Here is a 24880-nt window from a genome sequence, read left to right as displayed (position 1 = left end):
TGAATTGTACACTCCGGATATTTAGTATCAGGAGACAAACCACGTGGGGATAAGACAGCCCAGGAAACCTTAGGGGCGGGGGGGCAAGGGGGTCAGATATACAAATTAACGAAAATAGTGTCGAATCCATACCTTTCGGGGTCGCTGAGATGAATAGTGACATTCCGGGTTTTTTAAAGTCCAAGTTAAGCCCCCTTTGGGGGGGGGGGTGAGGAGGGAGTGATATATAAAAATAAACGAAAACAGTGTCGAATACATAGTTTTCGGGGTCGCCGAGGTGAATTGTACACTTCGGACTTTTAATATCAGGAGGTAAACCACGTGTTGGTAAGACAGCACAGGAAACCTTAGGGGTGGGGGATGAGGGGGATCAGATACACAAATTAACGAAAATAGTGTTGAATCCATACCTTTCGGGTCGCTGAGATGAATAGCAATACTTCAGAATTTTTTAATGTCCATGTTCAGCCCTCTTCGTTGGGGGGGGGGAATGGGGGAGTGATATATAGAAATAATAGAAAATACTGTCGAATACGTAGTCTTCGGGATCGCTGAGATGAATAGTGACACTCCGGAATTTTAGTATCAGGAAACAAACCACGTGGGGGTAATACACCCCAGGAAACATTAGGGGCGGGGAGCGAGGTGCTGAGATATACAAATCATCGAATGTAGTGTCGAATCCATACTTTTTGGGGTCGCTGAGATGAATAGTGACACTCCGGAATTTTTTAAAGTCCAATTTCAGCCCCCTTCGTAGTGGGGGAGATGGGAGAATGATATATAAAAATAGTCGAAAATACTGTCGAATCCATAGTTGTCGCGATCACTGAGATGAATAGTGAGACTCCGGTTATTTTACAAGTCGAAGTTCATCCCCCTTTGGGATCAGGGGCGAGGGGGGAATGATATATAAAATTAATGGAAAATAGTGTCGAATACATAGGTGAATTGTACACTTCGAAATTTTAGTATCAGGAGACAAACCACGTGGGGGTAGGACGACCCAGGAACCCTTAGGGGCGGGGGGGCGAGGCTGCTGAGATATAAAAATCATCGAAATTAGTATAGAATCCATACTTTTCGGGGTAGCTGAGATGAATAATGGTACTCAAATTTTTTTTTAAATTTCAGCCCCCTTCGTGGTGGGTGGCAATTGGAGAGTGATATATAAAAATAAACGAAAATAATGTTGAATCCATAGTTGTCGGGTTCGCTGAGATGAATGGTGAGACCCCGGATATTTTACAAGTCCACGTTCATCCCCATTTCTGGTGGGGTGTGAGGGGATTCAGATTTAAAAATAATCGAAAATAGTGTCGAAGCCATAGTTTTCGGGGTCGCTGAAATTAATAGTAACACTCTCGATTTTTAAAACTCAAATTTTAACCCCCTTTAGGGGGGAGGGGAGTGATATATAATAATAATCGAATATACTGCCTAATCCATAGTTTTCCGGGTCGCTGAGATGAATAGTAACATTCCGGATTTTTAAAGTCCAGCTTCAGCCCCCTTTGGCATACAGGTTGAGAAAGGGTGAAAAAATAAATTGTCAAAAATGCCCCCCTTTGGCATAGAGGGTGGGAAATGGTTAAAAAAATAAATTGTCAAGAATGCCCAAGGTAATAGACGTGTGTATATGCCAGTATGACTTTCAAGTATGACTTACTACCTGGAAAACATACTGTGAGAGTAAGACGCCCCTAGAACCGCTTCGGAAGTGGGTGAAATATATAATCCATATTAATAAATAGAAGTCAGTTTGGCGCGATCTATAAATATACTGTACTATACATATATAAATTAAGGCATAAAAATGAAAATAGACGTGAATTAGTGAGACCATTCTAGACATCCTAGAAACTTAAAACTTGGTACCAGACAACCTGATGTCTTCAGCATCCCTAGAAAAATCTGAAATTCTCAATATTCTCTGAGAGGGACACATTGGGAGTTTCAAATCTGCATAAGAACACAGTCGGTGATATTTATCCTGAACGATAACCTATAGGTTTCATGGGCTTAAAAGTTTGCTGAAAGTCCTAATTTTTAACCCCCTCCCCCATATCAAGACGAGTTAGAAAATTGAAATTTGGCAAAATTATAGTTTTTAGCCTGTAACCGACGGAAAATTTACGAGATGTTTAAACATTTTATTTTTTACTCCCAGAAAATATCGAAATATGGAGACAATTTTAATGACGGTGCAAACCTTCCTCTCGAGGTATTTGGTGGCTAAACGGTAAGTCGTATTACAAAACGGATGGCACAATCTCTGTTCAATTTGGAGTGATCTACAACTTTGGTCCTATGACTTTTTGTCGTATCTCTATCCCTTATGTTAAATTTGGCTCTATTTCTGGATTTACCTAAATTTTGCACTTTGTGCACGTATAATTGATGGTTTGATTCACGTATAGGAAAGATGGGATCATCAAATTCTACGCGAATATTGGTCCACCCAGCCAAATTCTATGTTTGAAGCTGTCGCATAAGTATCTGAAAAGTAATTCACTGTGTGAAAACCTTACACAAATTTCACCCTATTCAACATTTCTAAAATAATCTTGCCTTTAAATAGATGAGATACGGGGGAAATATCATAGGTCCAGGCATTTAGATCGCTAAATGAGGCCAGAGGCGTCTTTTCATACAATCCATTTTTCAATATGAATGCACCGTTTAGCAGCAGTTTTTCTGTAAATGAAGGTGGACATGCATATACTTCCGTATGTCGATCTACATTTATTAATTTAAGTCGATTTGTAGCGATCTAGAAAGGGGTGTGTCTTACATTGTAATTAATACTAGAGAAATCAATAATGACTCTCAGCAGGAGGGTGTCTGCTGTTGCACTCAATACTCCCCACATCGACTTTAACATGCAATAGGAATGGGGTAGTTCTCCAACGCCTGTGTACCATTGTAATGCATAATTCCCTTCTTGATTTGACTAGCAGAAGGCAAGGGAGCGTGCATTTTTTTAAACTCTTTTACCTGATTCCCTTTATCATTAGGTATAGGTGCCCCCGATTATAAACAAATTTACCCATCAAAATGTGACTGACGTTACGCATAGTGAATTGCGGCAGACAAGTGGAACTGTCGTTATCATCACAACTCTGCAACTCGCACTTCACATTGGAAACAACGTCTGCGGATCTCCCTATGCTTTTTCTCGGATAACGCCAAGAGACATGCAATTTTAAAAAAAATTTTCACCTCATGTACAGCAATTTACTTCGATATCCGTAGCGAAGCACGGGTACATTTGCTAGTAAATAATAAAAATAAATGATAAATTTCGGTCATTTTGGACATTTCTCCTCACTCCCTCTCACCCCTCATGCTGAACTTGTACTTAAGCGTCATCCGGAGTGTCCCTATTCATCTCAGAGACTCCGAAATCTATGAATTCAGCACTAATACAGGTCGTTTTCCGTTATTATTATTATTATTATTATTATTATTATTATTATTATTATTATTATTATTATTATTATTATTATTATTATTATTATTATTATTATTATTATTATTATTATATGTCATTCCCTCCCCACTCAACCCCTAGGAGTGCTAAGTGTGTCTTGCCCCCCACGGTATTTCTCTGCAGATAGTATTAAGTCATGTGTACAATGATTGGTTGCAATTGCAGCTTTGTCTGTAGTCGCCGTCATTTTTAATCGTTTAGCTTTGCCGATATAGTTATGTAAAAACTAGCTGATGTACCCGTGCTTCGCTACGGAATTCTACATTGTAAACAGATTTATATGTTAGGTAGTGTACACGTTGTGATTAAGATTGCATTAAGTTGTATAGCCCTTGGCGTTACCCGAGAAACGCGACGGGGAATTCCTCATACGTCTTTTCTCCTGTGAAGACTGGGTTAGGAAAAATTCATTCTTGCCTACCCTTAGACGCAATCAAGTTGACGACTTTTCATTGTAATGGCACACTCACTCTCCACCTGAAATTTTGCATCCTCACAAAGACTGTCTTAGTTGTTTTCCCAACTGAAATCAACATAGGTCATTTCAGTAGGAATGTCGAAATTAAATGCAATGCTATCTTATGGAATAATCGATCAATAATGAAAAGTCACACGTTATTTCATTTTTAACAAACAGTACTATGCTGACAATCTAACAGCCCAAAGTTCCAGAGCTAGAATGACCAGGCCGCAGACAGCCGTGGACACTACTCTGCCATTATTGCGGTAAGTGTGCACACTGTTCATTCCAATTAGCGCCTCAGAGTATGAATCGAATAGCTGGTATACTATGATGAACCAGTGTGTTACGTACCAGCAGTATCAAAAATTTACGAACCAGAGGAATGGTATGCTAAAAAAGAATTTTCTAACTCCCCAGCTATTTCCCGCCAATATTCAGGCAGGCAGTTAGCCTATACTCGGCACGCAGCAGTAATCCCATCTGTCGGAGATGAGTGGAAGTATAAGAGACAATGAACATCACAACAAACAATGGTCAATGTAGTGTTATTGTTGATCAGTTTTATGAGCTTTTGATATTGTAGGTGTCCACATTTAGATTTCTTCCGACTCTGAAATACCACTCTTTTATCATATTCAGAACGGTTAAACTGAACAAAACATAAATTATAGGAAATTGTATTTTCTTTATTATGTAGTAGTTTTTGATAGCACCAATAACATAGGCATTTAAAAATGAAATTTTAGGCACCTTCCCCTGAACTACCGTTTTGTCCAGGGTGAATAAAATTATTTACAGCCTATACTATAGTTTCATATTCCCCGACTCTACATACCGATTTTCATTAAATTCTGTTTACTTATTTTCTCATGGCTCGGCAGTGATATTGACGTAGCAACAAAAATTCAAATTCATGAATATGTCTTTTATCATAGCCGGTACCGTAAGAATGTATAAGACATTAATGATCGGAAATTTAATTCTATATAACTTTAGTTATGTAGTATTTATCGACAGGGCCAATAAAAACATAAATATTTGAGAATGAAATTTTAGGCCTTCCCCTAAACTACCATTTCACTCAGCGTTAATAAATAATTTAAAGTCTAGATTGCAGTGGATCATTTCCCGACTTCACATACCGATTGTCATCAAATTCTCTTCAGCCGTTTTTTCGTGATGCGCGTACATACAGACAGACAGACAGACAGACAGACAGACAGACAGACAGACAGACAGACAGACAGACAGACAGACAGACAGACAGACAGAAATTACGGAAAATTAAAAAAGTGCATTTCCTTGTTACTGTGGACACGACCGTTACAGAAAGACCATTATTTTAAAATTCTGAGCAATGTCTAGACAAAACTTATATTATATATATATTGCTCCCTGAGTGCATGCAACCCGTTAAGTATATAATGTATTGCAGGCTACGGTAAGCCTTCGTCTGCAAATACTGGAGTGCTCATTAAGTGACTTTATTTTAGGATTACTCTAAGTTTATTGAAATTGGAGACCTATCAATATCTCACGATTCACCGGCAGGTAATTCCGGATAAAATAAAACAATAATAAAGCAAATTGGTCCAGTAGAATGGACGGACTGAGTGGACAAAGCTGTTTTTAGTAACCATTTTTAATATATACATGTTCAAAATGTCCTCTTTTAACACTGATACATGCATGAACCCGCCGTCGCATTGAATCCCGGATGCACTGATGTATTCGTGGAGTATTGCGTATCGAAGCTGACGGAAGGCATTTTGAACATTTCATGTAAGAAAGAGTTTCATGTGGTATGTTGGTATATTCTGTTCCTGTGTGTCTCCCACGATTAATGTACTATATACAGTTGTAAAATATGAGTTTCAACATGGAAATAAAGCATTTCAAGACCCATGTCAATATAACACATTGTCTACATGTGAGGAATGCGTCCTGAACCTTATTGTTACATTCAGTTCACGACAAACATACAATACTGCGTGCTCAATCAATTTTTGAACTAGTATGCATTACTTCTCTGAAAGTGACGAATTTTTAGAGTGGTTGTCTATTAAAGTACTTCGAAACTCCAAATTCCTAGAATGCCTGCCCGAACTGAAAGAACAAAATATGCTGAGCTTATACATTTGCGTACATACATACATACATACATACATACATACATACATACATACATACATACATACATACATACATACACACATACATACATACATACATACATACATACATACTGCACCCATAAGCGAATTTGCCTAAATTAATTTACAATCAAATTGAATATTTCGCATATGAGATACCACAGTGAGGCTGTGAAACTAGCAGTCACAAAGGAACTTTCTGGCGCCAGCCTGACGGCAAATAGAATCCATGAAACTCTTCTCTAAGCACGACCCACTTGTAAACCATCCTTAGGGTTCCTTCCAATAAATTTTATGACACCGCATAGGAGCGGCGACTTGCTGTTTCGTTCTCACGAGAAAAGCACGCGTTGAAGCCTGACCTACTTGGCTAGGACAATAGAAGACAACGACAATAACCGCCAATCCTTGGGAGGAAGCGGAGGCACCCATGTTTGGAAGAGCGCGAAAGTCTCAGCCAATCAGAAAATTCTAAATTTGAATGAGCTGTCATACCGGGAAATCTACAGTCAGTATTTCGGCATTTGAAGCCCGGTGTGGTAGTGAAAAACAGTGTCCTGACTTCTTTATAATATTTGGTGAATTATCAGTGCGAATCTGTGGTTGATTAGTGCCTAATTAATAAAATTCAACTTCACACGGAGGAGTAATAGGATCCAGAAGAAGGAGCTGTCATGGCAGGATGAGGCCATCCACCGGAAGAAAATAACACCAGTGACGCGCGCCGTCGTGTGGATTATCCTGCGATCATTTCCCGCGGCGCAATATCACATGTGAGTCGGACAAAATTTTGGAAGTTTTGCATATGAATTTTGAAAACCATAACCTACGGATGTACGAGAAAGCGCTCCCGAGGACTAGATCATTACGCCACATCCCTTCCACGGAACTATTTTCCAGGTGGTGGGAGGAATCTTTACAAAAACCAGCGACCAGAGGGTCGAAGTCTCAGTGTCTTCAGAGTTCTCAGTTGTTTTGTTGAGTCTTGGCAGTGTTTCTGTAAGTCTCAGTCGTTCTCAGTTCTCAGTTATTGTGTTGAGTACTTTTAGTGTTACTTCAGTATTCTCAGTGAATCTACGTTTTGACAGAGTGACAGAGTGTGTCAGCTAAGTTTTTTTTAGTCAGCTTTATTTTGGCTGGTAAGAAAGCGATTAGACACTTGTAGGCATTTTAGAAAGCCTTGTATTATTTACTTGGGAGAATAGCATTTCAGAGAAATGAACATTTTCACAGACTTTTACTGTACATGCAGGGAGAGTAGGCAAGAGCTACACTTTCAACTTAAATGAACTCACATTACTAGTCGAGGGAAACAAGTCCATGTTTTCAGCATATTTACATAAAGACATTTCTAACCAGCGGGGAGTGTTACATGTGAGATCAGTATAAAATTTTCTCCACAATATAAACTGTATTTTAGCTTGTTTCTAACATTCAATAAACTGTTTGGCAAGCGAGATGTTTACGGGCAGAAACTATTAAAGACAGACAGGAAGGAGATTGACTTTTTTTTTAATGAAGGCCGCAATAGTAAACCTTGAGGAAACAGTTATGTCCCAGTGGGGTTAATGTTCTGTAAGCTGTAGTGTAAACAGAGCTGAGGGATCGGCGAGCAGGCCAGCAGGATTTCCAGGTAGATAGCGAGGTGATCGTCCATCTACACAACGGCAGGAGTCTGCAGTGGCATCTTCTAACTTTCACTGGAGTGAGAGAAGTGCGAGTTTTTTTTATGCTAATATAATCGTGTGTCACGGCATGGCAAGAATGTGTCAAATTTGCGTGTGTAAAAATTTGGAATACCACATCAGCTTGAAGATGGAATTCTAATTTCCACCATGACCGGGACCGCAGGGTGAACCAACCTGCCTCCACCATCACAGGTATGAGCATCATTAAATAATGTAAATAAATATGTAGGACCGTGGCAAAATCGATGATCAATGTAATTTAGAGTACTAGGTAGGGTTGTAAATAATTCACAGTTTTATAATACTGCTAATTATAATTATAATAATAATAATAATAATAATAATAATAATAATAATAATAATAATAATGTTAATGTTGCACTTTCAGATAGGTTTATTTGTGCATTTTGTTAGGTAGATGTTGTTTGCGTGTATTTATGGTTTGTTTCTGTAGTATGTCATTTTGACAGTTAGGAAGCTATGATATTTGATCTACGTGTGTAATGCCAGTTTATCTTTATTTATTCATCATGTTTATTTAGATCGATGACTAGAGTCATACTTTTGTTTGAGTTTTGGTCTTGTAGACGCCACCGCGATGATTTCAATGTTTATTTTGCTATTTTTGCGCATTTCAGCTTGTTTTGTGTTGGGGAATCATCCTTCAGATGACCGGTTTTGATTGTATCGATCCCGCGTATTGTTGCGACGATTTTTGGTAGACGCGAGTATTTATTTCTGTGTAGTTGCGGTTACGCATGTTTCAACATCTGTGTTTTGAGAGGCAATCTCGTCATTTTTTTTTATATGGAAATTGTGAGCGCCATTGAGGAGTCAGCTCTGTGATTTTTGTGATGTGTTAACAGTGAATGATCGAGAGATCAAGCTAGATGATTAATATCCCTGATGATCTACGTTGATGATGGAAATATGATATTTGGATCATGTCTTGAATTGTCGTAAGAAGCCGTAAAGTGCACGACACATATTTTATTTTGCCCGCCGGATACGAGCGAGGCTGTATTGTGAGAATAATGAATAATAATGACGTCGCGAATTAATGAGTTAATAAGAAGTGTGGAATGAAGAATTTAACCACGGGTGTTAAATGTGGTACGACATGGGTTACGATACTACAGGCAGGAGCCTGTATTTGTTTAAATAATTCCAGGGAAAGTGAATGCTCGGCAAGAAATGCTAGCCAGTGTACAATGTGAACAGAGCGACGAGTCAATGTGTTTTGAATAATTATGTAGAGTCACGGATGACGTGAAGTAACAGTAATTTGTCCATCAAAGTTTAATAGTATCATGTCCAGACATTTATCGTCTGAGATGTGAGATTGCCGTCAAATTCACAATATTTATATTTTGCTACTCGCAGCGGGGTATATTTTTTCTGGAGACTCCGAGTTGTTTTGCGCATTCTATCCTTATTAATTTCCAGTAGGCCGCGATGGTGGGATCCAGTTTGCTTCTTTGTTTTCCTTTCTGATTGTACTTTTACCGTTTATTTGTAGGACGCAAGCGTATGTGAATTATTTATATTTGATGTGTCGTAAATAAATAGGTAGATAGGTTAGTTTTTTTTGATTTCTGTATTTTCTTTATCGGAGCAGTGTTTCTCCGTTAATTAAGGTAATGATGTAAATAAGATTTCAGATGTTAGGTTTATGGATCATCGACTATGTCACGGTCGAAACAATAGTAGTGGTATGCTCATACCAGGCATTTAAGTAATTACCAAACTTTCTTTTAAAAATCCACTACATTTTTATTTTGAAATGAAGCGATCTTTAAATAAACCAATTGTATAAAACTGCCGCAATGAATGGTAATTAAGATGGCATCTGCCTCCATCTAGTGGTGATACCACAAATATGAATTAATAATAAAATGCAGCTAGCGGCAAAATTTAATAAAAATTTTAATGTACAAGGATCGCTATCATTCGATAATGTTAACATCAGGCACTTGGCCTAAATCTTGGTTTATTATTAAGAAGTCCAGTCTATCACAGACATGCAAATGAACTTTAAAATTTAGATGAGTGGTTGGATACACTCAGATTTGATGTTTCAATAACTTATTTTGTTTAACCATGAGGTGTTTGAATAAGACAACGGTTATGTCGGAAATGAAGCGTGATGTTCATGGCTGTTCTGTTTTCTTCGAATTATTTCCTTAAGTGATACACTTGCTTAGTGCAGTCCATGATGATTTAAATTTGGGTATTTTACCATATGACCTACATGTAATGAACATTGGATAACTCCTACGAGTCAGTGGTTTGATGACATAACAAATTTAATTTACTTTTGTGAGTCAAATATTTTAAATTGAGTCATGTTATTAACTTGAATATTTGAGAGATATTTTTTCCCCGTTATAATTCTGTATTTCAAGAAGGTGGTCTTTCTGACCAGAGTTTAAACTGAGTCATTTTATTAACTTGAAGACAATGTCAAGATAGTCTGGTACATTTTAATTAATGTGTTTGACCTTCAGTCAGTTATTTAGGCAGATTATGATTATTTTTTGTAAGGCAGATCCTTACTCTTTAATATTTTATTAGTATCACTTATTTCATTTGTTTACATTTTTTTTCACTAGTGCAGTTTACGTTCATTTTTTTAGCATTTTGCTTTTTATTGAATAAATTAGTCTTTTATTTAAATTTTAATTCAGTCTTGGGTACCGTCATTTTAGTTAGTTTACCCCTTCTTTTCATTCCCTCACTCCTTTATCAGCGGGTGGCCTCTCCGGGGATAACGGACGGGCACGACCGAGAAAGAAGAGTCTACATGCAGCGGTGAGTATGATATACATGTCATTTATTACAGGAGCAGCCGGCGCACAGAAGACAGAAGAGATCACCGCAGTTCTTGCCTTGAAAAGGCACAGGGGCCGGAGTGAGGAGTGAAAAGCGTGTCGCCCACCTTTGGGGCCAGATTTGCTTATCCCCGGGACTTTGCACTTTACATTTAATTTATTTTGTACCCAGACTAACAGCCATGAACATAGATTTACTGAGATTGATAAATATGAATGCTGTGATAGTACTGTTTGACAAGTAGTGGTATTAATTATAAATGATATGTTTTGTATAATTTTATCCAAATTTAGGATAAAATTGTTTTGTATTGGTGATTACTGTGTCTTGCATGTGTTGAAGGTATTGTTGGGGAGCCTGATGGTCTCAGTCGTTATCTCTCAGCATATAAAAATGTCGATTAGCCAGGAGTAGTGGGACATGTTGATTAAAACCATTAACGATTTAAGTGTAACAACTAGTGAGTTGAAATCGAGTCAGGCCGAACTATCGAATAAGATCGAAAGTAGTCAAACAGAATTAGCTGACGAACTGAAAGCCAGTCAGGCTGAACTTGTAAACAAAGTAGAAAGTAGCCAGGCCGAATTGGCTAACGAATTAAAAACCACACAAGGCGAATTAAAATCCAGCCAGGTAGAGTTAGCTAACGAGTTAAAAAACACACAAGGCGAATTAAAATCCAGCCAGGTAGAGTTAGCCAATGAGTTAAAAGCCACACAAAGTGAATTGAAATCTAGTCAAGCTGAACTTGCAAATAAGATTGAAAGTAGCCAAGCCGAACTTGCGAATAAAGTAGAGGCAGTACACGGACAGGTCTTGGAAGAATTCAAACAGTGTGAGATAAAGCTCGAGGCGAAATTTATAAAGAGCCAGGTTGAATTGAAGAAAGAGTTACGGGAAAACCAGGATAAACTCATGCAGGCGTGTAATGCGAACAGGCAGGAGACGATGGAAGAAATAAAGAAGTTAGCCGATGCACAAGCACAAATACAAGAACAGTTAGACAGCCATAGCGCGACTGTTGAGGAAAGTATGAGGGAAACCAGGGCGATGGTGCAAGATCAAGGCAAGGATCTAGCTCGAGGTATCATACTCTTGGAAGAACGGATAGATAAAATTGAGGATGAGACTAGAAAAGAAATGAATAAAGTATGCGTACAGATTGGAGAGACTCAGGAGAAAACGAGCCACGAAATCATGACCTTAAAGTCGGAAACCCAGGATATTACAAAGAGGTTAACCGAACTGTCAGATAAGATAGCGGAAACTGAGGGTGCGATTACACTCAGTGAGCAGTCAGTAAGACAGGAAGTTAACGAGGTCATAGAGGGAAAAATCCAGGCAATTAAGACCCAGGGCGAAAACCTGTCGACCTTAGTCAAGATGCTAGTAGACAAGCAAGCCGAATCCCAGGTAGCCAGAGAAATTAGGATACAGCCGCAGCATGAGCCGACACAGAGCGATAACGCAAATATTTAACATGGAAAAGACAATGCCGGAAAGTACACAAAGAACTGAAGCTTCCACGCAGATCATAAACATTGTCCGTACGAGTGACGACCAACCGAAGAAATTTAGTGGAAAGTCACAAATAACCCCAAAAGTATATCTTAGGGAATTGAAACAATATTTCCAAGATATTAAAGCCCCAGAAGACAAGAAACTACGCATAGTAGAAAAATATCTCGAAGGACAGGCAAAGACCTGGTACTATGGTTTCGTAGATACTTTTAAAACGTTCGCAGATTTCGAGAAGGCTTTCCTCGAAAGGTGCTGGTCCTTGTCAACACAACAAGCACTCAGGATGGACTTGTACACTCGCAAGTACATGTCGACACAGCCCACACGATACCTAGACTTCTTCTTAACACAGCTCGTGAAACTTAGACAATTAGACTCCCCGGTGTCTGACGCAGAAATCGTGCAGACAATAATAAAGCAATTTCCGTCGGACGTGCAGAGAATGCTCATTACAGCGAGGGTAGATGATCCAGCTCAAGTTGAGGCTATTCTAAGGGAGCTAGACGCTACATCCACTAATAATGTACCGCAGAGAGTGACCAGGCAAACGCAGGAACATAGGGCTTACCTAGCTAATGCCACCAGTGAAAGTGTACGAGGCAATGCGCAGGTAAACGGCCCGAATTCAGGCGCTGTACCGCGGCGAGAGACGAACACGAGACGCCAGGAGGAAGAAACCCAACGTCCGTGGTTTAGAAGACCTAACTATCCAGACAGGCGACCGCGATACCAAGACAGGCAGCCATACCAAAGGAGGTACCTCTCACGTGATAGAAGGCGATGGGAAGATCGAGGAAGAGATAGGCCTTATTATCGCGACCCTGAAAGGAGGTGGAACGAGAGAAGGAATTACCAGCGAGATAGGAACTCGGACCCGAGGTATCAAGAGGGGCGCCGATATATCAATGACCTGAATAACAAACAGCAGCGCGATCCGTGGAAACAGGCGATCGAGTCCCAAGACATGAACCCGGATATCACAGGAGACGGAAGCCACGAATTCCAGCAGGCAGCCAGAAGAGAAACCCAGAATAGCAGACCACTAAACCCAGAAGCACCCGTACACAAGGAAACAGGTGCTAGGAAGAAAGAATATATTCCGAATTGGAATTAAGGACTCCATCGAATAGCTCAGCCATATTTATGGAAAAATCCCGAAATCACGGAGAGGCAACCAGTTCATATTAGTCACCATGGAGGTATTTTCCAAATTTACAAACCTTTCTCCAATGCAAAAGGCCAATACTAGGTCAGTTTTAAGATGCATTAATAGGGAAATAATTCCGGCCATGGGAAAACCGGAGAAATTATTAACAGATCACGGAACCCAGTTCACCTCCGCAGAGTTCAAAACAGGTTTAAGGCAATTAGGAATACAGCATATTCTGAGTTCAACACGTCACCCAGAGTCGAACCCGGCAGAAAGAGTAATGAAAGTCATCGCAAAATTCAGCAGAATTTATATCCCCGAACAGCATTGGCGATGGGTCGATATTCTCCCATTGATCACTGACTGCATAAATAATACTGTCCATGAAGCAACAGCGAAAATCCCGGCTACTGTGCATAATGGCTTACAACCGGCCAGGCCGTGGAGTCCAGTCGTTAATTGTCCGCCTGAACCCCTATTATCTCCGGAACTATGTACACAACAGGTACAAGAGCGCTTAAGAGAGCAAGCTGACCGCAGGCTGAGAAGAGTTCGGAGAAAAAAATATCACAAGCCATTAAGGGTAGGTGAAATGGTATTGATCCGTAGACCAGCCATCTCCGATCCTGAAAGGAAGTATTACGCAAAATTCGCACCATTGTACATCGGTCCTTACCGCATTGTTCAAGATATGCAAAACAATGCATATAAAATTAGAAGTTTAGATGGAGAAAATGAAATGGTTATGAATGCAGTAAATCTTAAAACGTACAGAATAGCACCAGGCGCAGCTCAAGTGAATCTCGTGGAAAAACCAATGAGCTCAAACGCAGGAGAAGACGCAAGTTCCGGCACGGAAGAAGAAGATGATGATGATGACCCGAGTACCGAAGCACAAGAAGAAGATGACCAGGAAACCCTATCAACGAACCCAGGAGACGACAGTCATTTCGAGAGTGAGACAGGTCAACAGACAGAAGAGAATTGTCCGGAATGCGAACAGAACTCAGCCGAGATGCTAGCAGTCATGAAGCAGATTGCAGATGACCTCGAGAAAGAGAACAAACTTTTAGAGAGAGAAATCAGAGAAAAACTCAGACATAAGCAGAGGTATACTTCATAGTCAGGAGTATACATTCGCTTATGGCTGCAAGTATGTCTAGAATATCATTGGTTGAATTGAGAAATCTTCCACTATCGCGTAAGATTTCTAACGTCGTAAGGGGGCATTGCACCCATAAGCGAATTTGCCTAAATTAATTTACAATCAAATTGAATATTTCGCATATGAGATACCACAGTGAGGCTGTGAAACTAGCAGTCACAAAGGAACTTTCTGGCGCCAGCCTGACGGCAAATAGAATCCATGAAACTCTTCTCTAAGCACGACCCACTTGTAAACCATCCTTAGGGTTCCTTCCAATAAATTTTATGACACCGCATAGGAGCGGCGACTTGCTGTTTCGTTCTCACGAGAAAAGCACGCGTTGAAGCCTGACCTACTTGGCTAGGACAATAGAAGACAACGACAATAACCGCCAATCCTTGGGAGGAAGCGGAGGCACCCATGTTTGGAAGAGCGCGAAAGTCTCAGCCAATCAGAAAATTCTAAATTTGAATGAGCTGTCATACCGGGAAATCTACAGTCAGTATTTCGGCATTTGAAGCCCGGTGTGGTAGTGAAAAACAGTGTCCTGACTTCTTTATAATATTTGGTGAATTATCAGTGCGAATCTGTGGTTGATTAGTGCCTAATTAATAAAATTCAACTTCACACGGAGGAGTAATAGGATCCAGAAGAAGGAGCTGTCATGGCAGGATGAGGCCATCCACCGGAAGAAAATAACACCAGTGACGCGCGCCGTCGTGTGGATTATCCTGCGATCATTTCCCGCGGCGCAATATCACATGTGAGTCGGACAAAATTTTGGAAGTTTTGCATATGAATTTTGAAAACCATAACCTACGGATGTACGAGAAAGCGCTCCCGAGGACTAGATCATTACGCCACATCCCTTCCACGGAACTATTTTCCAGGTGGTGGGAGGAATCTTTACAAAAACCAGCGACCAGAGGGTCGAAGTCTCAGTGTCTTCAGAGTTCTCAGTTGTTTTGTTGAGTCTTGGCAGTGTTTCTGTAAGTCTCAGTCGTTCTCAGTTCTCAGTTATTGTGTTGAGTACTTTTAGTGTTACTTCAGTATTCTCAGTGAATCTACGTTTTGACAGAGTGACAGAGTGTGTCAGCTAAGTTTTTTTTAGTCAGCTTTATTTTGGCTGGTAAGAAAGCGATTAGACACTTGTAGGCATTTTAGAAAGCCTTGTATTATTTACTTGGGAGAATAGCATTTCAGAGAAATGAACATTTTCACAGACTTTTACTGTACATGCAGGGAGAGTAGGCAAGAGCTACACTTTCAACTTAAATGAACTCACATTACTAGTCGAGGGAAACAAGTCCATGTTTTCAGCATATTTACATAAAGACATTTCTAACCAGCGGGGAGTGTTACATGTGAGATCAGTATAAAATTTTCTCCACAATATAAACTGTATTTTAGCTTGTTTCTAACATTCAATAAACTGTTTGGCAAGCGAGATGTTTACGGGCAGAAACTATTAAAGACAGACAGGAAGGAGATTGACTTTTTTTTTAATGAAGGCCGCAATAGTAAACCTTGAGGAAACAGTTATGTCCCAGTGGGGTTAATGTTCTGTAAGCTGTAGTGTAAACAGAGCTGAGGGATCGGCGAGCAGGCCAGCAGGATTTCCAGGTAGATAGCGAGGTGATCGTCTATCTACACAACGGCAGGAGTCTGCAGTGGCATCTTCTAACTTTCACTGGAGTGAGAGAAGTGCGAGTTTTTTTTATGCTAATATAATCGTGTGTCACGGCATGGCAAGAATGTGTCAAATTTGCGTGTGTAAAAATTTGGAATACCACATCAGCTTGAAGATGGAATTCTAATTTCCACCATGACCGGGACCGCAGGGTGAACCAACCTGCCTCCACCATCACAGGTATGAGCATCATTAAATAATGTAAATAAATATGTAGGACCGTGGCAAAATCGATGATCAATGTAATTTAGAGTACTAGGTAGGGTTGTAAATAATTCACAGTTTTATAATACTGCTAATTATAATTATAATAATAATAATAATAATAATAATAATAATAATAATAATAATAATAATAATGTTAATGTTGCACTTTCAGATAGGTTTATTTGTGCATTTTGTTAGGTAGATGTTGTTTGCGTGTATTTATGGTTTGTTTCTGTAGTATGTCATTTTGACAGTTAGGAAGCTATGATATTTGATCTACGTGTGTAATGCCAGTTTATCTTTATTTATTCATCATGTTTATTTAGATCGATGACTAGAGTCATACTTTTGTTTGAGTTTTGGTCTTGTAGACGCCACCGCGATGATTTCAATGTTTATTTTGCTATTTTTGCGCATTTCAGCTTGTTTTGTGTTGGGGAATCATCCTTCAGATGACCGGTTTTGATTGTATCGATCCCGCGTATTGTTGCGACGATTTTTGGTAGACGCGAGTATTTATTTCTGTGTAGTTGCGGTTACGCATGTTTCAACATCTGTGTTTTGAGAGGCAATCTCGTCATTTTTTTTTTATATGGAAATTGTGAGCGCCATTGAGGAGTCAGCTCTGTGATTTTTGTGATGTGTTAACAGTGAATGATCGAGAGATCGAGCTAGATGATTAATATCCCTGATGATCTACGTTGATGATGGAAATATGATATTTGGATCATGTCTTGAATTGTCGTAAGAAGCCGTAAAGTGCACGACACATATTTTATTTTGCCCGCCGGATACGAGCGAGGCTGTATTGTGAGAATAATGAATAATAATGACGTCGCGAATTAATGAGTTAATAAGAAGTGTGGAATGAAGAATTTAACCACGGGTGTTAAATGTGGTACGACATGGGTTACGATACTACAGGCAGGAGCCTGTATTTGTTTAAATAATTCCAGGGAAAGTGAATGCTCGGCAAGAAATGCTAGCCAGTGTACAATGTGAACAGAGCGACGAGTCAATGTGTTTTGAATAATTATGTAGAGTCACGGATGACGTGAAGTAACAGTAATTTGTCCATCAAAGTTTAATAGTATCATGTCCAGACATTTATCGTCTGAGATGTGAGATTGCCGTCAAATTCACAATATTTATATTTTGCTACTCGCAGCGGGGTATATTTTTTCTGGAGACTCCGAGTTGTTTTGCGCATTCTATCCTTATTAATTTCCAGTAGGCCGCGATGGTGGGATCCAGTTTGCTTCTTTGTTTTCCTTTCTGATTGTACTTTTACCGTTTATTTGTAGGACGCAAGCGTATGTGAATTATTTATATTTGATGTGTCGTAAATAAATAGGTAGATAGGTTAGTTTTTTTTTTGATTTCTGTATTTTCTTTATCGGAGCAGTGTTTCTCCGTTAATTAAGGTAATGATGTAAATAAGATTTCAGATGTTAGGTTTATGGATCATCGACTATGTCACGGTCGAAACAATAGTAGTGGTATGCTCATACCAGGCATTTAAGTAATTACCAAACTTTCTTTTAAAAATCCACTACATTTTTATTTTGAAATGAAGCGATCTTTAAATAAACCAATTGTATAAAACTGCCGTAATGAATGGTAATTAAGATGGCATCTGCCTCCATCTAGTGGTGATACCACAAATATGAATTAATAATAAAATGCAGCTAGCGGCAAAATTTAATAAAAATTTTAATGTACAAGGATCGCTATCATTCGATAATGTTAACATCAGGCACTTGGCCTAAATCTTGGTTTATTATTAAGAAGTCCAGTCTATCACAGACATGCAAATGAACTTTAAAATTTAGATGAGTGGTTGGATACACTCAGATTTGATGTTTCAATAACTTATTTTGTTTAACCATGAGGTGTTTGAATAAGACAACGGTTATGTCGGAAATGAAGCGTGATGTTCATGGCTGTTCTGTTTTCTTCGAATTATTTCCTTAAGTGATACACTTGCTTAGTGCAGTCCATGATGATTTAAATTTGGGTATTTTACCATATGACCTACATGTAATGAACATTGGATAACTCCTACGAGTCAGTGGTTTGATGACATAACAAATTTAATTTACTTTTGTGAGTCAAATATTTTAAATTGAGTCATGTTATTAACTTGAATATTTGAGAGATATTTTTTCCCCGTTATAATTCTGTATTTCAAGAAGGTGGTCTTTCTGACCAGAGTTTAAACTGAGTCATTTTATTAACTTGAAGACAATGTCAAGATAGTCTGGTACATTTTAATTAATGTGTTTGACCTTCAGTCAGTTATTTAGGCAGATTATGATTATTTTTTGTAAGGCAGATCCTTACTCTTTAATATTTTATTAGTATCACTTATTTCATTTGTTTACATTTTTTTTCACTAGTGCAGTTTACGTTCATTTTTTTAGCATTTTGCTTTTTATTGAATAAATTAGTCTTTTATTTAAATTTTAATTCAGTCTTGGGTACCGTCATTTTAGTTAGTTTACCCCTTCTTTTCATTCCCTCACTCCTTTATCAGCGGGTGGCCTCTCCGGGGATAACGGACGGGCACGACCGAGAAAGAAGAGTCTACATGCAGCGGTGAGTATGATATACATGTCATTTATTACAGGAGCAGCCGGCGCACAGAAGACAGAAGAGATCACCGCAGTTCTTGCCTTGAAAAGGGCACAATACATACATACATACATACATACATACATACATACATACATACATACATACATACATACATACATACATACATACATACATACATACATACATTATCATTATAGACTGTTATGCCTTTCAGCGTTCAGTCTGCAAGCCTCTGAGAATTTACTACACGTCGCCACAATCCTCGATTTGCAACTAGTGTTGTGGCCTCATTTAGTTCTATACCTCTTATCTTTAAATCATTAGAAACAGAGTCTAACCATCGTCGTCTTGGTCTCCCTCTACTTCTCTTACCCTCCATAACAGAGTCCATTATTCTCCTAGGTAACCTATCCTCCTCCATTCGTCTCACATGACCCCACCACCGAAGCCGGTTTATGCGTACAGCTTCATCCATCGAGTTCATTCCTAAATTAGCCTTTATCTCCTCATTCCGAGTTCCCTCCTGCCATTGTTCCCACCTGTTTGTACCAGCAATCATTCTTGCTACTTTCATGTCTGTTACTTCGAATTAACTAATTTCTTCATCAGAAGTAGGTGTTAATTACTATAAAATGGTTTAAGAGACCAGTACTTACTTTCAGTCATCTGATGATGAATTTATTATGTTATTGAATAAGATATCCTGAGTCCACCCAGCTTTCGCTCCCGTAAAGCAAAGTTGGTCTGAAAACAGACCGATGTAAAGATAGTTTCGGCATGGAGCTGACTTCCTTCTTACAGAATACTGCTGAACGCAACTGCGAGCTCACTGCATTAACTTTACTACACCTTGATTCAATCTCACCTACTATATTATCATCCTGGGAGAACACACAACCTAAATACTTGAAATTATCGACCTGTTCCAGCTTTGTATCACCAATCTGACATTCATTTCTGTTGAATTTCTTACCTACGGACATCAATTTAGTCTTCGAGAGGCTAATTTTCATACCATACTCATTGCACCTATTTTCAAGTTCCAAGATATTAGACTGCAGGCTTTCGGCACAGTTCAATGTGGTATTTCATAACATTCGAATTTCTTAAAAATTCTTGCCGTTACTTTAGCACAGGGGTTTCCAAATGGCGGCCCGCGGGCCGCATGTGGCCCGGGAAGCTATATCTTGCGGCCCGCGAAGGCTTTATAAATGTATTTTAAGAAATGTGAAGAAAATTTACAAAAAATATTTCATAGCTTGTTCAAAAATGAATTCATTTTTATATCCTGTATAGACCAAAGTCAGAAATAATTCATTCTTTAATATTATCTCCTGTTTTTTTTAGTATTCACTTGTGCTGAATAGATTCTTTCACTTAATAAAATTAAAATCCAAACTTCGCAGGAAAATGAGTCTTCACAAATACCAGTTCTAGGCCTTAACCATTATAAAAAATGGCTATGGGATCAATACCAATTCTTGAACTCCATGCCAACCTCACTGTGTTCTTTTTATTCAACGTGGTAAGCAATGAATTCCAAGAATTTCCGACAAAAGAGTAGCGTTACAAAAATGTTGCTAAGTGTGGGCTGGGAAGACTTGGGAGAAAGGAGACGAGCTGCTCGCTTAAGTAGTATGTTCCGAGCTGTCAGTGGAAAGATGGCGCGAGAGGACATCAGTAGACGAATACGAATAGTGGTGTCTTTAAAAGTAGGAAAGATCACAATATGAAGATAAAGTTGGAATTCAAGAGGACAAATTGGGCAAATATTAATTTATAGGAAGGGGAGTTAGGGATTGGAATAACTTACCAAGGGAAATGTTCAATTATTTTCCAATTTCTTTGCGATCATTTAAGAAGAAGCTAGGAAAACAACAGATAGGGAATCTGCCACCTGGGCGACTGCCCTAAATGCAGACCAGGATTGATTGATTGATTGATTGATTGATTGATTGATTGATTGATTGATTGATTGATTGATTGATTGATTGATTGATTGATTGATTGATTGATTGATTGATTGATTGATTGATTGATTGATTGATTGATTGATTGATTGATTGATTGATTGATTGATTGATTGATTGATTGATTGATTGATTGATTGATTGATTGATTGATTGATTGATTGATTGAAGAAATACTTCAAAAGCCATTGGTGTAAGAAGCGGTTTCATTTCTTCGTTCTCTCATTGCCAGTACCGGCTGGTACACAGTGAAAATTTTCAGGGAAGTACTCCTGGAAGTACATTGTTGGGATTTTAGGCTCTTACAAGTGTGTAGCATTGTGCTCTTCACACTACTCCCACTAAATTTTCCTTCTTTTTGTTTTGACTACATTATTAATTTTAGTTTTTCTATTGTTTTACTTTTTCATTTGTCAAATATTAATTCAAATGAACTGACATTGTTGGGTACTCTTCTTCCAAATTCAATCGTCTTGGGTTTAATAGCGATTATTCTTAATTTCACTCTTTTATGCAATTTTTAAATAGTGTTTTAAGCAGTTAAAATTATTAAGCCTTCATTTCAATTGAACTATGCATATTATTTTGCACACTGGTACCTCTGTTCTATTTGCGGAATTTTACGAAAATTGGCCTATTATTAAAGTGCAGCCCGCGGTCATGCTTCAGGTTTCCAATGTGGCCCTTGAGTTCTTACTAATTGGAAACCCCTGCTTTAGCTGGAACGGAAAACAAGAACAGTGAGAAAGTACTACAAGAAGGACGAGAAGTACGAGCCAAGCGGGAACTGTTAATGAAAATAGGGAAGACGAAAACGAAGCTAGTTGAACAGCCCCTGAGACACATTTTCCAGCAGAATACCCCAGCAGAATTCCACAGGGTGACTGAGCACGTCTTACATGAGAAACATGATCAGCAACATGTGGAAATGAAGACGAGAGTTTGTGACATTTTCATGGAGATGGTGTAGTGATTCTTTCTCAGAATGATCACTGTCGTGGAAAGTCCGAGGTTTGGATGATTAAGACACTTGCAAGAAAGTGAAGGATTTCTCTTATAGCGGCTCGAAATAATGGAAAAATTATTTTGACTATGGAACTGTCAAATAGAAAGAGAAGAGTGGGTAAAAATTTCACTGTATGTTGATGTTTACTTCCTGTTACCTAACCTAATTAAATATAAGTTGTAAAGTTTCTACATAAAAATTCGTATTTCAGAGCACAAAATAGATAACTATTTGAAGGCTCCACTTCTTTAAACAGAGCATTCATATATCTAGTATTTACACTGCCACACGTTATTTCGGGCAAGTATCACAACCCTATCTGGGACTCTGTCAAGGACGCTCGGTATGGAGTTGATTCCGTGCAAGTGTCATTCCGGACAAGCTTTCCGAACCCTAGAAAATTGTGGCCGCGTTGACAGCGCGTTTGCTTTATTGAATGGGAACTTTTCTTTTGCTAGTGGCTTTACGTCGCACCGACACACATAGGTCTTATGGCGACGATGGGAACGATGGGATAGGAAAGGCCTAGGAGTTGGAAGGAAGCGGCCGTGGCCTTAATTAAGGTACAGCCCCAGCATTTGCCTGGTGTGAACATGGGAAACCACGGAAAACCATCTTCAGAACTGCCGACAGTGCGATTCGAACCCATTATCTCCTGGATGCAAGCTTCACAGTCGCGCGCCCCCAACCGCAAGGCAACTCGCCCGGTTGAATGGGGGCAATGGTGGTGGTGATTATTATTATTATTATTATTATTATTATTATTATTATTATTATTATTATTATTATTATTATTATTATTATTATTACGTTTTTAAGGTGTAAAGTGAGATTTTACTTAACATTTTTGCAATATGAATTAGTTACACTGTAAGTAGAATTGATCTTCCTTACTCACCCTGAACAGTCTGGTAGACACCTTCAGTGGTCAAATCATGAAATCCCAGGAAAGCATAATTTTTGTTTGTAACATCCTTGATCTGAGAACTTCGTGCTCTAGAGAATAATGTTTTGTAGACCTCAGCCTCAGCATCTGAATTAATCACCATTAGATGAGCACCCACATCAAACCTGTCGTGTAGAGCTTATAATAGCCGTGTCCTTTAATGAATTCGTAGTCTTCGGGAGGACAGGAATCCATGGATGTATAGCCAACATCAGAGCTAACAGCAGTACAGATTCCGACGCTAGGAGTTGCTATAAAGATAAACAAAACAAGAGTGAGGAATGTATTCAATAATAATAATAATAATAATAATAATAATAATAACTGTACTACATCATATTGGAAATACAAACCCCAATCAGTCTTGGAAAGTTAAAATTACAAAATTTACTGGTATAGAAGCATCATCAGTGATAAAACGATTACCTGCAATGGGCCAGATATAACTTTTGTAGATAAAAACAAGAAAATCTGCTTCATAATTGACATAGCCTGCCCTAATCTTCACAATCTCCAAACAACACATGCAGAGAAGATATCCAAGTACACAGATCTGGACACAGAAATAAAAACCAGTGGAAACTCAACAATGTTATCATCGTTCCAGTAGTGACTGGATGTAATGGCATGATACCAATGACACTACACAGGAGCATTGAAGCACTTACTCTCCACCCTCTCACTTACAGAGAATCACAAAAAGCAGCAATCCTGGCCAATTGCCATATAGCAAGAAAGTTTATTGGCATGAACCATCCACCATATACAGAGGATTAATGAAAATCGTCTACTGATAATGTTGACTATTTATATATAGTAAATATCCTATAGATATCTGTGAAATTTATTTGTCAACATTGAAAGTATATACCATCATGTATGGAGTATATGTGCGTATGTACTAAATATACTAAATAGTACTTCTTATGTCTACATTGTACCGAAGAAGCACATAAACCCAATTGTAAAATCGCGAATTATTTAATATAATAATAATAATAAGAAGAAGAAGAAGAAGAAGAATATGACAGCCTTAGGTACTGGGCTGCAGATCTTACGAGGTACTGCTGTATAGGCACCCTAGCTTCCAATATCCACGTTTCTATTGCTGTGCCCTTAAGCAGCGAAAGTAGAACTCTTATGGATGGTTCGTTACGGTTGAGTAAATTTTGGGTCGCCAGAGGTTTTTAACATGATAATATTGATGGCATGAAGTGTCAAAATAATTTCCCGCTTTTTAGAAGTCGAGTACTTCCACTAGGATGATCCCGCAAACCTGATATCAAGAGTCGGACAGTCCTTCCCTGCTCCATTGAGGCAGCTTTCGTCGGGACATCATCAGCGTTCTTAAATAGATCAGTAGGACCTTGGACTTTTCTGAGTTTCTTGAAAAGTTGCATGTAGCAGTCTCCAAGCTTCGTTGCCACTGATGTAACTTCCTATGGCATACTGATGAATTTCATTAAATGCAGTGCTTCCGCTTGGGACATCAAACACGGCAATGTCGGATCCATTATTCATATATTTGTAAACATACTTGATCGACTTGATTGAATAGCACTATTCACTGAAGAGCACACATTTCCATTCTTTCTTCCAAATCACAGTCCGGCTCCATGGCTAAATGGTTATCGTGCTGGCCTTTGGTCATAGGGGTCCCGGGTTCGATTCCCGGCAGGGTCAGGAATGTTAACCACAGTTGGTTAATTCCGCTGACACTGGGGCTGGGTGTACGTGACGTCTTCAGCATCATTTCATCTTCATCACGACGCACAAATCAAAAGACCTGCATCTAGCGAGGCGAACTTGTCCTTGGACACTCCCGGCACTAAAAACCATAGGCCATTCCATTCGAACTCATAATTATGCTGTCTAACCCACCTAACCCTGTTCTCCTTATGCGTTACCGTCATGCGAGGCTGCTTTTCTTTTGTGTATTTCAACAAGTTGTTCTGATTGACCATCCTGGATAATGTAGGTTTGTGGACACTGATAGTAGGATTTTGTGAGTGTCGT

At 38.9% G+C, this 24880-nt stretch overlaps 1 non-coding gene across 1 annotated transcript in view; it reads right to left on the bottom strand.

Moving 5' to 3' along the window:
- Positions 1-22974, bottom strand: part of LOC136877489 (uncharacterized) — a 38408-nt gene extending 15434 nt beyond the window's left edge. Inside the window, exon 1 of the transcript XR_011018609.1 lies at positions 22817-22974. This is a non-coding gene — a transcript (uncharacterized protein). The remainder of the gene's footprint in view (positions 1-22816) is intronic.
- Between the last annotated feature and the right edge of the window lie 1906 nt (positions 22975-24880).

The sequence above is a fragment of the Anabrus simplex genome, chromosome 1 (genome assembly GCF_040414725.1).
Source record: "Anabrus simplex isolate iqAnaSimp1 chromosome 1, ASM4041472v1, whole genome shotgun sequence".
NCBI lineage: Eukaryota > Metazoa > Arthropoda > Insecta > Orthoptera > Tettigoniidae > Anabrus > Anabrus simplex.
Note: the sequence above shows the minus strand (reverse complement) of the source record. Positions and strands in the feature narration are given on the sequence as shown.